The sequence below is a fragment of the Mobula birostris genome, chromosome 14 (genome assembly GCF_030028105.1).
Source record: "Mobula birostris isolate sMobBir1 chromosome 14, sMobBir1.hap1, whole genome shotgun sequence".
NCBI lineage: Eukaryota > Metazoa > Chordata > Chondrichthyes > Myliobatiformes > Myliobatidae > Mobula > Mobula birostris.
This window is the reverse complement of record NC_092383.1, coordinates 73,473,431-73,491,115: the sequence shown is the minus strand read 5'-3', so window position 1 is coordinate 73,491,115 and position 17,685 is coordinate 73,473,431. Positions and strand designations below refer to the sequence as shown.

General features: G+C 38.9%; 1 protein-coding gene across 1 annotated transcript in view; it reads right to left on the bottom strand.

Annotated features, from left to right (window-relative positions):
* The window catches only part of slc6a17 (solute carrier family 6 member 17), a 61,168-nt gene extending 49,566 nt beyond the window's left edge, over positions 1-11,602 (bottom strand). The window contains exon 1 of the mRNA XM_072277780.1: positions 11,556-11,602. The gene's annotated coding sequence lies outside the window, so the exon portion shown is untranslated. The remainder of the gene's footprint in view (positions 1-11,555) is intronic.
* Positions 11,603-17,685: the final 6,083 nt, after the last annotated feature.

The window sequence follows — 17,685 nt, the reverse complement described above, 5'->3', positions numbered from 1 at the left end:
CATCCTTTGCCTGAAGCGGATGGACTTTCCTTCATCCACACACTGTGTCTGCAGTGCACAGGATCTAGAAAATGCACTGCAGCAAAAGCCATTGCTTCTTTGTCAGCTCCTTCCAAACCTATGAGCTTCAAATCTAGAAGAACAATGGTAGCAGCTCCTGTCTCAAAATTCCCCTCCATAGTAACATAACATCCAAATTTGGTCTACTATCATCATCAATAAAGCAAAGTCCTGGAAAAGGAAGTACCTTCACCATTCCGATTGGAAGGTATTCCATTGCCACCTCGTCAAGGGTCACTGGGAATGGGTGATGACACCTCATCTTGCGAATGGTTTAATTAAAACTCATTCTGATGCTGATATACATTCAGCACCCATGGGCACCACAGCATGCACCCTTACACATGCATACATGTACTCTGTCACTCATACACACCCAAGAATAGGCATATATATGAATCAAAGACTTGTATAATGCATATATACTTTCATAATTATTTGCTAATTATAATAAATTTACTGGGTCTAGAAGAGCTTCACAAGAATGATCTCAGGAATGAAAGGGTTAATGTATGATGAGTGCTCAGTGGCTCCAGGCCTGTGCTCAGTAGAGCTTAGAAGAATGAGACATCTCATTGAAACCTTTCAAATATTGAAAAGCCGAGATAGAGTGGATGTGGAGAAGATATTTCCAATATTGGGAGTGTCTAGGACCAGAGCGCACAGCCTCAGAATACAATGATGTCCCTTTAAAACAGAGGTGAGAAGGAATTCCTTGTTTTAAATAAAATATTATTAAGATGCTTTTGGGGGCAGATTTTACAATTAGTCAATACTTCCTCTATCTGTGCTAAACATTCCCTAATTCAATTTAAAATTGTTCATAGAGCACATATGTCCAAAGATAAATTAGCTCACTTTTATTCTCATATTAATCCTTTTTGTGATAGATGTCCGGGGCAGATAGCCTCTTTAACTCATATGTTTTGGTCTTGTCCTACTCTGGAAACTTTTTGGAGAGACATTTTTAATATTATCTCAAAGGTATTGAATATAGATATCTCTCCTCACCCTATTACTGCTATCTTTGGACTACCTAAAATTTCCAATAATCTTTCTCCTTCAGCCTGTAGAATGATTGCATTTCTTACTTTAATGGCGAAAAGATGTATCTTACAACATTGGAAAGAGCTTAATGCTCCAACCACCTTTTTTTGGTTTTCTCAGACGATATTATGCTTGAATTTGGAGAAAGTTAGAAGCAATCTTTATGATTCCTCACTTAAATTTGAACAGACCTGGAGATCTTTTATTCAATATTTTCACTTAATGTAATTTTTTTTCTTCTCTTTTTTGCTCCATATTTATATACCCTTCTTGTTTTTTTTTTACTGTTTTTAATGGAGGTCGGGTTTGAGGACGTGATCTTAAGTTCTTTAACTCTACTTGGTTCCAAGTTAGCCCTTTGCTTTGCTTTTAGTTTAGTTGCACGGTGGGTTTTTTTTGGGGGAGTATTTTTGGGTTTTTTTTTCCTTTTTCTCTATTGATATATATATAAAAATTAGTATATTATTATGTTACCTTAGTATGTTATGTTTAAATTACATTGTTTGTATCACTTTTTCTTTCTGTATTAATATCTCCTGTAATTTTATTATATTCTAACAGTGTATTAGTGCCTATATGGCTTACCTTTTTGTATACTTATTCAATAAAAAGATTTAAAAAGAAAGAAAGAAAAGATGCTTCATCCTTTGGCCCTTAGAATTCTTCTCTTGTTCTTTCAAGGTTCTCGATATATCTTCTTCCCAGGACAATATTCAAATACTCATTTATTCATCACTTCTCTCTCCTTCATAGTCCCTTCCACCTTCCTCCTTTTCTTTACCCAGAAGGCAGTGAATCTGTGGAGTTCACAGATGGCTGTGGAGACCAAGTCACTGGGTATATTTAAAGTGGAGATTGATAGGTTCTTGATTAATCAGGGTGTAAAAGGTTATGGGTAGAAGGCAGGAGAATGGGGTTGTGAGGGATAATAAATCAGCCATGATCAAATAGCAGAGCAGACACAATGGGCCGAATGGCCTAATTATGTTCCAAGGTCTTATGGTCTATGTGTTCCTACACATTGCACATACATGGATGTTTCAATGGTGGACACACTCATATACCCTCTGTAATTCATTTACACATGACCCATCCACACAAGTGTGCAGACAGGCACAAGCACTGACATGTTTGTAATATCCAAACACAACCATTAATACATCAGGAAGTTTTGGCATGCCGCCATCATTAATGTTCCTGAAACCTCAGGATCCACCGTGCCCATGCACTGCTGTAACACCAGAGATGAAAACAGCTGGTTGAGTGGCCCTTGATGCTGTGTGGCCCCAGCTTCCCTCAGTCTCAACAGCTTTCATAAGCTACTGGGTCAAGGCATGGTCACTTGTGAGTAATTCAAAATATCTGAGGCCACTGAAACCAACTGCAATAGAAGCCTCGTAGCTGTTTAAGATCAGGTTGCTCAGAACATGTTTGAGAGTGGAGCCCAGACCATTTTATTCCTCATATTCTGATATTCTGTATGAGTGTGTATATATTATATGAGTGTTTGTGGCAGACTCCATATCAATTACCCAATAATCTATGATTCAATATACATGTCACTCAAGTCTCTTAATATTGTATCTTGCAATTCAACTTATTCACAGCTTATTCAAGATCAAGGCTCAGATCAGCATTATGAACTTTGTCCATCAAAAGAGACAACCAACGTGGCTATTGGTTTGGGAAATTATGCCCTCTGAAAAACATTGAATTTTTTGGAAGAAGTGACCAAGTGGGTTGTTAAGAACAAGGTTGTAGGCATTGTCTATGCAAGTTGAGATCACATAATAGGATACAGGGTGAGATAGTTATTGAATACAAACTTGGCTTGGTGGATGGAGTCGGAAAGATTGTTTACCAGATTGGAGGCCTGTGACCTTCAGGGATACTGCGGGGACTGTTGCTGGGTCCCTCGTCATATATATTAATGATTTGGAAGAGAATATAGGTGGCATGTAAGTGGATTAGTAAATTTGTAGATTGACAGTGGGTGCACAGGTTACGACAGGATCTAGATCAACTGCGAAAGCGTAACTTAAGACAAGTGGAAAGTGAGGCATTTTGTGAAGTGAAACAAGGACAGACATACACTGTGAATGACAAGACTGTGAGGTGTATTATAGAACAGGGAGACCCTTAACATGCAACACAAATAGACAAATTGGTGAAGAAGCTACACAGCATGTTTCAAACAGGAGAAAGTCTGCAGATGCTGGAAATCCAAAGCAACACGCACAACATTCTGGTGGAACTCAGGCAGCAGCTATGGAAATTAATAGACAGCGACATTTCAGGCCAAGACAGCATGTTTGCCTTTACTGGTTACAGCACTGAGTACAAGGGCTGCAACGCCATATTACAGCCAGATACATTAGTTGAGCCACACCTGGAATGTTACGTGCACTGCAATTCTCTGTACTATAGTAAGGATGTGACAAAAACAGACAGAAAGCCAAAAAAGATTCACAAGGAAATTGCTGGTTCTGGAAGGAGAGACTAGATAGGCTTCAACCATTTTCGTTGGAGTGAAGAAAGCGGGGGGGGGGGGGGGCCTGACACAGATTTATAAAATCATGCAGGTCATAGATAAGGTGGATGTCACAATTTTTTTCTCTCAGGTTAGGGCTGTCTAAAGCTCGAGGGTATAGTTTTAAAGTGAGAGTGGAATGATTAAGGGCAATTTTCACACAGAGGGTGGAGGTTATGTATAACAAGCTGCCTGGAGAAGAGGTAGATGTGGGTTCAATTATAAAATTTTACAGACATTTGGGCAGGTTAATGGATAGGAAAGGTTTAGATAGAAATGAGCCAAATGCAGGCAAAGGGGACAAGCTCAGCAAAAACGCCTTGGTTGGTATTGCAAGGTTGGGCCAAAGGACCTGCTTTAAGATTCTATATCTCTGCAACTCCCTAACTGCACCAGTTTGGGTCAGATCAGAAGTAAAAGAGAAACATAAGGTGTGGTCGGAGATTCTAGTCATGATAGACCAGAGGTAGGGGTGATGGAGGTACTGAATGCTAGTGTTGGAGTCATTGTGTACAAGTGACAAAGCTACTGAATTACAATAGACATGAAACCATCAGCACTGGAAGCTATAAAGACAGACTGAACATCATTAAACTGAAGTGAGAGAAGGTGATAAATACAGAAGATTGTGTAACATGGCTGCAGACAGGACACATCTATCAGCGAATGCAGCCTGAAAATGGCAGACATTGCCTCCTGGAAGTCATACTCTGCAATTAAAGTTTGTATCATCCCAGGAGGCTACATATTCATTGAGTAGCAATGGTACTAATTACACAAAATGTGCTAACACCACCAATGTATAGAACTAATAACATTGTGAATCATTGGACTGACTGACACTATGAATGTAAACAGTGAATGACTGCTTTTTATACTTGCATGTATTGTATTTTATGCATAAAGTTTATACTTGAAAATAATTATTGCTATGTGAATGTGTATGCACATTTATGTATGGAATATGTGAATTACATCTTCATGTAAAAATGTATCTGGTTTACTTTGCTTTAATATCTGACCATGTATGTATAAATGTGTGTATTTTTTGTTTTTGCAGAGAAATTAATGCATTTGGGTATTTAGCTGAAGGGTTCATGCATTTGTATGGATATATGTTTGTATGTTTATTCCCATGTGTGTGTTTATATTTCCATAGGTTTATTGTATGTCTGGATGTGTGTCCTTCCAAATGTATATTTGCCTGTCTAGATTGTGTCACTGCATGTTTCATACTATCACAGAGTCTGGAGCATTGTGTCTACATGCAAATCCTTGTCAGTTGTGGTTCCGAGCTCAGAATCTAAAGTGTTTCTCTCCAGTGACCATGACAGCATATATCTGACCTACATTGACAGTTGAGAGAGAGCACTAGAGGCAGTCATACATTCTGCTGCATTTTCACCTTGATAGCTCCTGGAGATACTTCTCATCCCTTATTCAAGGGCATTTCACAGTTTGGGAATTTCAGGCTTTTCCTTAAAAGAATGAGAATAACCCCACTAACCCAATTATGTCAATTAATTAGTTTAGATTTTCCTTCCTTCCTTTCTACTTCTTCCTGAATGTGCATAATTCATCACAATATACTCATTAAAATCTCAGAATCCCTGCACTATCAATCTTATTACCTCTCATGAGACTTTCTTTCATCCCAGTTTAATAACTTATTACATCCTAGTTTACTTTTAATATCTTTAGGGTTTATTACAGGAGTTGGCTGTTTTAGCATAGCTGTTAAAATGTTTGCATGTCTTATACTGAAGAACCGTTGGAAGGGAATTCCATCCGCCAAATATTTCCACTGGACCTTCTGACCATTGCTGCATGTGCTATTGAAGAACATTGTGTGGCCTAAATCCTTGGATAAGGATTCTGAGTCATTGAAAATCCCTATAAATACAAAGAGCATCAGACTCTTACAGATCAATACAGATTGGTAAGGGACTATCATCTGTATGTGCTAACAATTCTTAAATAAACTTTTGGGTCAGACTCATAAGATATACTTACATTCAAACATATAGAATGTCTTTTAAAGCAGAGTAGGTATATAATTTTAAATGACATGATGCCTCCATGTACTTGTGCACAATGGGAATGGAGGAAATAAGGACTGAGGGTATAACTATTTATTGCTGGGGGGAAAGCTCCATTCAATACAGGCTGGCCCTTCCACTGTATCCTGGATAATGGGCTACCTGATTGGCGGACCACAGTTTGTGCGGCTTCAGAGCTGTGTGCCAGACATGACTATAAGCAGCACTGCGGCCCCACAGGGGACTGTATTAGCCCCATCTCTGAGTGGAAGTTCGCCTCTACTTCCCAAGGTCCTTTGGGGTATGCAGGCCTCTCCTTCACATGTTCTACCAGTCAGTTGTTGCCAGTATAATCTTCTATGTGGTGGTGTGCAGAGGCAATGGCATCAACATGGGTGATGCCAACAGGCTCAATAAAGTGATTAGAAAGGTTGGCTCTGTTATAGGAGTCAAACTGGACACACAGGAGGTCATGGTAGAGCAAAGGACCTGACGGAAAATCTTGGCAATTCTGGACGATGTTTCCCATCCTCTGCTTGCTACCTTGGCTGAACAGAGGAGCAATTTTAGTAATAGACCAAGACAACTGAGCTGCTCCAAAGATCACTATATGAGGTCATTCTTACCCTAGGCCATTCGGCTCTATAATGAGTCAACCTATAGCCAGGGAAGGGATGACCTCCTCCTGTTAGATTGTTTGAGGTAACTCATTTTATTCTTTCTTACTTCTCTTCTAATATTTGTATGTTTGTTTATCTGTGCACTTTTAATGCTACTGTGACATGGTAATTTCCTTTGGGATCAATAAAGTTATCTATCTATCTTTCTAGAAAGATTGCCCTTCCAGCTGCTCTGAAAATCCGAGCTGATGAAAGTTCAGAATGATGGAGTAGGAGTCCAAGATATGAGTAAATGTTGGATCATCTCAGAGAGAAAAAAAAACTTCAAAATGGCTGTTGTGTGCAGTGATTAGAGGAAAAATACTTGCAAGAAATGAAAACTTCAATAAACATGACTTTCCTCTCATAATCTACATTCAGTTTCCTTAAGGAAGGATGAGCTGGCATTGGAGAGGGTCCAGAGGAGGTTCATGAGAATGATCCTGGGAATGAAATTGTTAACACGTGAGAAGCATTTGATGGCTCTGGACCTGTACTCACTGAAGTTTAGAAGGATGGTGGGGGGGGGGGGTGGTTTCATTGAAACCTATCTAATATTGAAAGGCCTAGACTGAGTGGATGTGGAGAGGGTGTTTCCTATAGTGTGGGAGTGTAGGACCAGAAAGCACAGCCTCAGAATAGAAGGACGTCTTCTTAGAACAGAGCTGAAAGAGGAATTTCTTTAGCCAGATGACATTCTGTAGAATTCATTGCCACAGATGGCTATGGAGACCAAGTCATTGGGTGTATTTAAAGCGGGGATTGATAGGTTATTGATTAGTCAGGGGGTCAAGAGTTACAGGGGGAAGGCAGAAGAATGGTGTTGAGAGGCATAGTAAATCAGCCATGATGGAATGGTGGACAGATTCAGTGGGGTTATTTTTGCTGGCTTGTAGTCTGCAAGAACTGTTCTAGTATATAAGAGATAAAGACTACAAGTAGTGCATCCAGCCATCTTTGTGATGAAATCTTAGTTTTCGGCTTACTGTATTTCCTGGTTTGATTCTTTATCCTGTAATTTGAGTTAATTGAACAAGTTAAGATTTAATGCTTTAGTAGCTTCAGTATCTTGAAAAGTCCACATCCTAGATGTCAAGGTTCTTTTCTCACAATATAGGATATCATACACAAAGAATCAATGGCATGACTCATTGTCCACCCCTGATACTTGAATATTTCTCTGTCTCACAGCTGAACTGATTAAAATGGGACACATCTTCCTCTAGTATTGTTTATTTCTAACTAATAATATTAGTTGCACTTATTTAGATATTAATATCTTACATTTAAGAAGACCACACAGACTCTTAATCATAACCTCAGCTCTAATAATAACATTATTTCTTTGCATGTTATCTGTCACCAGTAAATTCCAATGGCCATTGTTCTACCTGCTGACATTTATAAGCTCACCCTGTAATTGCTGAGATGTTTATACAATGTGAAAATAAACTATTAACACTACGAACATTACACATTCATTCCTTGCATAAGCTGATGAGTCAAGAAGATAAGTGCAATTTCTGTGGACGACACTATCTGTCAGGGACTAAACAGGACCAGAAATAAAATCTCTCATGGTTCCTGTCATTGTCTGCAAGGAGTTTGTATGTCCTACCCATGATCATGTGGGTTTCCTCCCACATTCCAAAGATGCACAGGCTAGTAAGGCAATTGGTCACATGGCTGTAAGAGGGAGGCACAGCTTCATTGGGCCAAAGGGCCTGTTACCTTGCTGTATCCCCAATAATTTTTTAAAATTGCCTGTTTATAACTTGTTCAAAGTCCTGTTTACTCATTACTACTTGCACTGATGGATGGACTTATTCTGAAATAATTTTGTTTAGATTTGAATCTTTTCATGGTCAAATTCCTACTTCTTTAAGCTCTTCCAGCCCTACAATATATCAGTGACCTCTGCACACTTTAAGAATTGGCCTCTTGTACACCTCTGATTTTCTTCACTTCCCATAGTAGCTCTGCCTTCAAATGCTTTGCCTCCAAAGCATGAAATTCCCACCTTTATCTTACCTGCCTCATTATCTCTTTCTCCTACTTCACATCTTAAAACCTATATCTCCAATCAAAGTATTGGTTAGTCTCATCATTCAAGGTTTAAGGTGAAATCTTGTTAGATAAGTGTTTGTAAAGCATCTGGGATATTTGGGATGTTTTACCATGGTACAAACTCAAGATGTGTGGTTGTTCTTTTGCAGCAAACTCATACTATTTTTCTCATTTGACCAAATTTTCATTTTGAATTTCTACTCTTTGGGATTACGTGTTTTTTTTCCCAAAATAGCAGAGAATTTTTGTTCCAAGTCAGGGGCTCTCAACCTCAGGTCCACGGACCTATTGCTTAATGGTAATGGTCCACGGCATAAAAAAGGTTGGGAACCCCTGTTCCAAGGCCAATGTTTAATTACCTAAACGCATTATGAGATGGGTTTTTGGATTTTGATAGGAGCATGAAAGCATGACCAGCGTCAGTAAGGGTGGTGTTGGTACAACCTAAACAACAAGGGTTAATATTAGTATGTTATATAAGCCAGCAAACACATTGATTTGAGCTGTAATTTACATATCACTGTTATTATATATAAATCATCTGACGACTTTGATTCGATTCCAGTCTACAACTTACACACCAGAGTTTTTCATGCACAGCACTTGCTAGAAGACCAATCTGTTGGCCATGGCGAATTTGAAGTATGGAAGAAAATGCCAAATTTGAATGGGTCAAGGACAGTGGAAGCAGACAGATCAACTGTCTTTGTTCCTGCCATGCGCTTGGGGATGGAGGCTGCCATTTTCTGAAGACACTATGTTCTCCATTTTGTGAGATGAAGTTGTTTGGCTTTCTGTGTTTTTAAAATAGATACAGTAAGGCTTCACGTAATCTGTTGAACCGGAGATCATTTCCAAAGAAGGTATTTGTGAGGTGTTCTTTGATTAAATATAACATGCAGGTTTGTGAATGTTGGGGTTGATGCCTGTCTGGAGTGATTTCAGCTGGTTACTGAAGAGAACAAAGCCATTAATTAACAATTATCACTTGCTGGGAGAGGGCAATAAATTGATGCTGGCATGAAGCACAGCCAATAAAAAAGTGTTAAAGGTCAGATGCATGATCTAAAGCCAATAAAACTGGAATGCAATATTTGAATAGGTAAGAAACAAATATTAAATTGGGCACTTCAAGTGTGCTAACAGTGATAACTTTTGCAAAAGACCCACCATCGCGAGGAAAAACCCCCATGCCAGGGGCTGGGAGAAGAAAGGATCTATCATCTAGCCAATGGTGATCCCTTATTTTGGTGTTATAAATCGGAGAAGCGGTCTGAGTGAGTATTGGTACAGACGGAACAGTAGAAATTATGTTCTAAGTTATTGGCCTGGTGGCAACATAGTTACATTGTTGTTTGTGCAGAGACAATAAAGTGTGAGCTTCAATTATTTACAAGTTCCATAGTGAATTTCCTAACCTAGTTCTGTTGACAAACAATCAATAAATCTGTAACTCGCTTCCAGGTAATCTACTGTACATTCTATATATGGTATTGAATCTCAGAAACTCATTTCCAAATATCTTGTATCAATATACAATTCCATGCCTCATAATTCAGAGATTTTACTAGGAACATTAAGACCTAGACAATTCAATTAGTGCACTTCTCATGAATTAAACTCTTCAAATAGATTGAATCATTTATTTTTTGGAAGAAGGTAGTGATCTAGGCATTGCTGTAGCCAGCATTTATTGTCCATCCCCATTGTTACTCAGAAAATGGAGAGTTGACTTCACGTATTGCCACAGCCCATCTGGTGAAGCCACTTTTCCCAACACTATTGGGTTGGTGAGTTCCAAAACTGAGACCCACATCACTATCTGTAAAACCTTTTGATTCAGACCTCCAGTTCATTTCCAGGGTCCCTATATTTGTCCCTCAAATCTCTTAATTGCAATAGATTGCAATTTTTGTCTCAAACCCATTTATCTTTTATATGCAGAGCAAGTTACTAAGGTGAAGGTTTTAACTATATTTAAAAAAACACAAGCATAGAATACACCGTCATACCAGAATATTAAAATTCATTTTTAAGCAGCGCTCCGTGATTGGTCACTTTCACCCCGAAATATGGAAAAGATGTCACGCATGCTCCCGGCTGCGATTGGTTGTTAGCGGGGGCAACATTTCTGATCGACAGGGAAATTAGCCAATAGGTTGATGATTGGGCGGAGTGCAGGCAGCCTCCCGCCGGAGAGAAGACAATTTTGGGGGTGTGTTCCTTAAGAGTAGTTGAATCTCCTTTGACAACAAATTGTAAGGCGCAGAACGGAATCAAAACGGCCTTAATTTTTTTTTCAGTAGCGATAATAAAATAACTTGATTTTTGGAGCAAGATGCTCCAACACGTATCGATTGCACGGGAGTGCAAAACGCATCCGTGTCGCAACCCAACCTGGTCTATTTCCAGGAGCCGGATCAGAACTTCACTGGACACTGATGTACAAGTGCAAAACGACTGACTGTCGGCAGCGTCCACATATGCAGTCTCACCGGGAGTCGAGCCGGCCCCTTTTAATATCTGCACGCAGGTTGCGTGTGCAAGGAGACGGGACAAGTTTGGATGACATTCACTGATTATATTTATTCAAGGCTGCATCGCCTAAATGCAAAAAAAAAATTCTTTGGCACCTTAGCCTTTCAGTCCAAGCGTCTAGGCGTATAATATTTCATACCCCTAAGCTTCACTCAATCGAAGCAAAAGTCATTTTCTACCCTCCAGAGAAATGGCATCGATTCGTATCAAGCATTAAAGGAAATTAAAACGTGACGATTCAGTCACTCCACCCTCCCAATCCTCTCAGTGCTATTTCGAAAATCTTGGTTAATTCAAACACACAGAGCATATGAAGCATTCTGATGGCCGGCGGAATCTCTCCGTGCAGAATCTAATAATTCACATGTTAATCTCGAAGTAATTTAGGGGAAAAATTAACTTTACCTCCAAATGTACCGGAGAGTTATCAAACATCCACTAACCTTACATCCACTGTCAGCTCCAGAGGACAATATAGATTGCAAACATTAATAATTCAAGCATCTGCTATTTATGTCAGTTGGGGGTTGAGCATCTTACCAAGGTTCCTACGCACATTGAAGGTGAAAACTGAAGAAATCCGCCTTCAATAAAACTGACAATTCCGCAACTTACCAGCAAATAATCAGCCCAAATATACCATACACGATCGGGAGCCGAGGGTTGGAACTCGAACAGAAATCTACTAAAAGGATGGGAAAGAGGCGGAGGATCCCGGTGTTAAGATTAAAAAAAACCCCAAACAAGTACTGACTCCAAATCAAAATCCAGGGTGGAAACGTCCTCACGCATTGACGCCAGCAGCGTGTGCATTCTGCATCATCTCCTAACCTAAGAATAGCCTGCCATATGAATGGAGAAAAAAATGAAAGTTTATCTCAAGGGAGGTACAGGTTTGAGAATATTGTGGGCTGCCATAGTTAAATAACCTTTAAATTTACTTACGTCACTGATTGTTAAACGCTGATGGGATACAATGTGTTCAGATCACAGGGGAAAAAAATCTCTGTGCAAACTGAGAAATAGCTGGTGACGCAGAAAGAGTCAATGGGAGAGATATCAGGTTCGGTCCTGAGCCTGGGACTGGTCCAGGTGAGGGCTGGGATTAGTTGGATGAAGAAAAGCTACCGGGGTGGTGGGAGGAATGGAATCGGATACAAGAAGGTGGGAGAGGGGCTGCCAGGCTGCGCAATGAAGGATAGAGAGATAGGTGAGGGAATGTGAGCTGTATTTAGGTAGATAGACGCATTGTTGAAGGAGGTAAGGATGAGGGTGGTCTCCCTCGATTCACGTAGGGAACAATGGATGGCAGAGTTGGCCAAGTCTAGGTGGGCAAGTAAAGATTACTATTGGAATTGGTTTGTAACAAAATACAGTGAAAAGTTTATCTTGCATACTGTTTACACAAGTCAAATCATTACACAGTGCTTTGAACTAGAATAAAGTAAAATAATAGCAATGCAGAATAATGTGTAAAAGTTACCAAAATTCAGCGCAGGTTAGCAATAAAGTGCAAAAACATGACGATGTAGATTGTGAGGCAAGGAGTCCATCTTTGAAGATTTCCATTCAAGCGCCTGATTACAATAGGATGGAAGCTATCCTTCAGCCTGGTAGTACGTGCTTTCAGCCTTTTGTGTAATCATTGTGCACTTTTCCATCCCTCCTCCGTATATCCTAATCAATGCTCATGTTGACAAAACTGGCTGATAATGGGGTATGAAACCTATTGGTGTGCAATACTTCTGCTGTGGCATCAACAAGCAGTGAAGAGCAACATTTTCACCATGGTCATTATGCTTAGTCCAAGTGTCAGCTGCTCTGTCCCTGAAAGGGCAATATTCAGAATCAGAATCAGATTTGATATCATCAGCATATGTCATGAAGTTTATTAACTTTAAGGCAGCAGTACAATGAAACACATGATAAATAAATATAGTAAAAATTGAGTTACATTAAGTATATATATATATCTATTAAATAGTTAAGTTAAAATAGTAGTGCGAAATAACAGAAATCAAAAAAGTAGTGAGGTAGTGTTCATGGGTTCACTGTCCATTTAGAAATTGGATAGCAGAGGGATAGAAGCTGTTCCTGAATCGCTGAGCCTGTAGCTTCTGTACCTTCTTCTTGACAGTAACAGTGTGAAGAGGGTATGTCCTGGGTGGTGGGGGTCCTTAATGATGGACGGCACCTTCCTGAGGCACCATTCATTGAAGATGTCTTGGATACTATGCAGGTTGGTACCAGTGATGGAGCTAACCAATTTTACAAGTTTCTACAACTTATTTTGATCTTGTACAGTAACACCCCCCCCCATAACAGACGGTGTGATGCAACTAGTCAGAATACTTTCCATGGTAGATTTGTAGAAGTTTTTGAGTGTCTTAGTTGACAAATCAAATCTCAAACTGCTAATGAAATAAAACTGCTGTCTTGCCTTCTTTATAGATGCATCAATATTTTGCGTCCAGGTTAGGTCCTCAGAGATATTAACATCCAAGAAGTGAAATTGCTCACTCTCTCAACCACTAATCCCTCTATGATGATTGGTTTGTGTTTCCTCATCTCACCCTTCCTGAAGTCCAAAGTCAGCTCTTTGGTCTTGCTGACGTTGAGTGCAAGGTTGTTGCTGCAGCACTCATCTAACTGGTATGTCTCACTCCTGTACGTTCTTTCATCACTATCTGAAATTCTGCCAACAATGGTTGTTTTATCAGTAAATTTATAGATGCTGTTTAAACTATGTCCAGTCACACAGTCATGGGTGTAGAGAGAATAGAGCAGTGGGCTAAGCACACATCCCTGTGGTGAACCAGTGTTAGTTGTCAGCGAAGTGGAGATGCTATATTCCAAACTAAAGTTGGTAGTTTGAGTGTGGTCTGGGAGGGTGCATTCATGGAAAATCTGGAATTGCCTGATATGAGGATGCTAAATTCATTCAAGAGATAACTAGATGGAATTATCATAATCAGGACAGTTAGACAAATGGAAAAGTAAGATCCACTGTTTTTCTCCAAATGTAAATCTGTATGATTGGCTTTAACTTCATCCTATCTATAAGAAGTACAGAACCCTTAAAAAAAATTCATTTTACTGCCCTGCCATTAAGTTACAGTGCACAAAGCAGTTTCTTAACTGACATTACAGTCTTTGGAAATCAGCTAGGAATTCTCAGCTCTCAAAGGACTAGTGATCTCTGGAAAAAAGAAGGAATGTCAAACAGAAGATCAGAAGAAGGATCATGACTGGTTGGGAAATGAGAAGAGATGGTTGTGTTTATAGATGCTATGGCACTCTCAGTTTTTGGCAGATTATCAAAGACTGATAGTCACTTTCTCATTAACATTATATTTTGCCTTTAATGTGACCATTTATGGAAGTAACTACATCCACGGCCATTACCTCCTATACTCCCTTAACAGTGCATCCAAAGGAAATGGTAAAAAAATATATAAATATGTGAAAAACAATGGACAGTGAAAGACTCTCTCATATAGCTATTAATCATGGTACCTTCTCTATTATACAGTACATCTTCAACACATTCAGCTCAAATCTGTGTGAACTACCAGAAAACACATAGGTAAATCTAAGAGAAAATCCCCAAACAGTTTTATCTTTCAAAAGAATTTTTCAACCTTTTATTCAATTAAATTGCAATGCTAATTTCAACATTCAACTGTTCTATCTAAAGCACCTGAAATGCTGCAGAGGAATTGGCAAAAGAATGGGATGAATAGATCCATTTCTCATTTTTGTGAAATTTGGAGTGAAATTTGATGGACCCCATAAATCCAGGTCAGACTCATCATTAGTGTTCAAATTGTACTGAATATGCCAACATCCAGCCAGTTGTAGACCTACAACTATTAAACTTATTACACATACATTGCACATAGTCTCATGACCACGCACTCACGCACTCACGCACTCACACACAGTAAAGTGTGCATGCATACACACACACGCAAACAAGCTAATACACAGACAGACCAAAGATCGAAGACCATATTCATTTACCAATACACAATGCAAATGCACAAGCAAAATCATACCGATCCCATTATATATTATGCACATGGTCACCTACTGGACAATTAAACGCCCATATCCCGATGCCCTCACACATGGCCTCACATGAATACCTGCCATCGGGAGTACACATCATAAACCCCATAAGCACATACTTCCACATACACAAGCACAATTGCACACTCACACCCGAATTTAAATAACCATACACATATCCATACATACTCAGATACAAAAGCTTATATTTCACTTCCTCACATGCATAGTAAGAAGTTACTGAACGAAGACGTTGCCTGCATTTATATCTATAAACATGCAGCAGAGATGAGCATGGAACTAGACCATTCTTCCAATGCTGATGGTTCATTTGTAATTTTTGTCACTGTGCAACAGTAGCATGGCAATTAGCATGACATTGTTACCACTTGGGGCATTGGAGTTCAAAGTACAACTCTGGTGTCCTCTGTAAGAAGTTTGTTCATCCTTCCCCTAAGCATGTGAGTTCCCTCTGGATGTTCCAATTTCCGCCCACAGTCCAAGGTCATACTGGTTAGTAGGTTAATTGGTTATTGTAAATTGTCCTGTGATTAGGCTAGAGTTAATTAGGTGGGTTGATGCACAGTAGAGCTTGTTGGGTCAGAAGAGCCTGTTCCGTGCTATATCGCGAAATAAATAAATAAACAACAGGCTAGATTTTGCTTTTTGCCAATTAACAACCAACCTAGCACAACTGACAAACAGATTATCTCATAATAACCAGTTATAAATAACCAGGCACATGGTTGAGAAAGCCAGTAATTATCTGGAGTGATTTGTCCCCCATTACAAAGTTCCTCTGGCTCTTACTTTCAGTACATCCCAATATCTGGGCTGCTTTGGCAATCATAATAATGCAATTACAGTGTTTTGTAAACCCTGATATTGTAATACTTACATCCATTGCAAACAACATGCGGGTCACAATTAAAAGAAGAATTGAATTTATCGCAGGTCTTGTTACTTTCTTCAAACAATGTTATAGCTTCTGCTTGATTGGAATGATGAATATGTCAGGAATCAATTATTCCAATTGTAATTGAATCTTATTATGAAGTTCAGTTTCAAACACAGTGTAGTCTGGTTAATTGGGCCATCAGTTAATCAGAGCAGGCACTTATTTGGGCAAACTATCAACGAACAAAAAGTAATAAAGAATATTGCTGGGATTTATTTCATTTATTTGGGATATTATGCTGCTTGGGACAGGAGACAGTTTATAACTAGCATCAGACACATGAAATTGCGTGGTCGTTAGACACTACTCTCTGATTAGAATGAACAGTTTTTATGCAGCGTAATTTGTATGTGCTTGTGTTCAAAAAGTAGTAATTTTTGTCACTATAGTTGACAAGCAGTAAGATTATTCAAAACTGTTTTGCTCACTGCAGTTTCAAGCATTCAGGCTTGGATATGTCAGAAATAGCTAGGAGTGAAAATGAAACAATTTTACTACTTCAATAAGCTAGGAGCTACAAAGAATCTGAAGGTACTGACAATCATCTTGAATGTTACAACGAAAATGAAGATTTGGAGGATGCAATCATCAAAAGCATTTTTTAAAGGAAGTCCATTATCTGCCCTGATTTTGTTCATTTGCAGTCAATCAAACAAATGCAACAGTGTTTGTTGAATTCTTCCATTGATAACTATTCAGAACTAACACACAGTATTATCGTACTGTAGTAGTATTTGTTACTTAGTTAAACGGCAGTTTGTCTGACTGATACCTTTTTAACTATTTCCATGAAATAGTTAAATTAGGGCAGCCACTTAATTGGGCCAGAATGTACTGTTCCTGATATGTCCCAATTAACCAGAATCCACCGTATTTTCTTTCTATAAAAATAATTTGATGCCAGCTGTAAAGAGAGCTCATCAGTTAGAACTGCTGATTCTGTCTCCACAGATTCTGCCTGATCTGCAGCGCCTTTCCAGTATTATCTACTTTTCTTTCGATTTTCAACGTCTGCAGTATTTTGCTTTTATCCATCTTATTGTCTCCTTCTGACATCATTCAACAGTCAATATCTGCTCACAGTTCATGGCTTTTCTCTAAACTTGCTCCAATGACACATTTGAATCATCTCCCCTCCTGAAGCCTCTTGAGATGAGAAACCTCCTGGAAGCTGTCCGTATTTTCTTGATAACCCCTTAATACATGTACTACAGTTCCGGTAGAACCAGAAAAGTGCAATTCAGGTTTTATTATTTTCTAAATTTTTCCAGGATTTTTTCATGATTCAGGATTCTATTTTTTAATTGAAAACTACAATTCCATGCAGAATCCCATCATGCATAAAATAGTTGTTCTATAATCTGCTGAACTTATGTCCTTGGGTGTGATGAAGTACTTTTTATTTCCTCATTAATGAGGTGCAGTAAGTCATTAGAAACACTTTACTAGTCAAAATGATATAATTAATTATGTTGGGGCAGTTATAGAACTATCAATAGTTATAGGCTAGTTATGCTATTGTCAGCATTTATTAACATTATTATCAACAATATTCAGCCACTTGTAGCATTATGCACATTTTTGTAAAGATAAGCTTTATTTGTCACGTACATCAAAACATCAAAAGATAAACTGAAATGTGTCACTTGTGGCTAATCAAATCAGTGAGAATTGTGCTAGGGGCACCCTACAAGTGTTGTCATGCTTCTGCTGCCA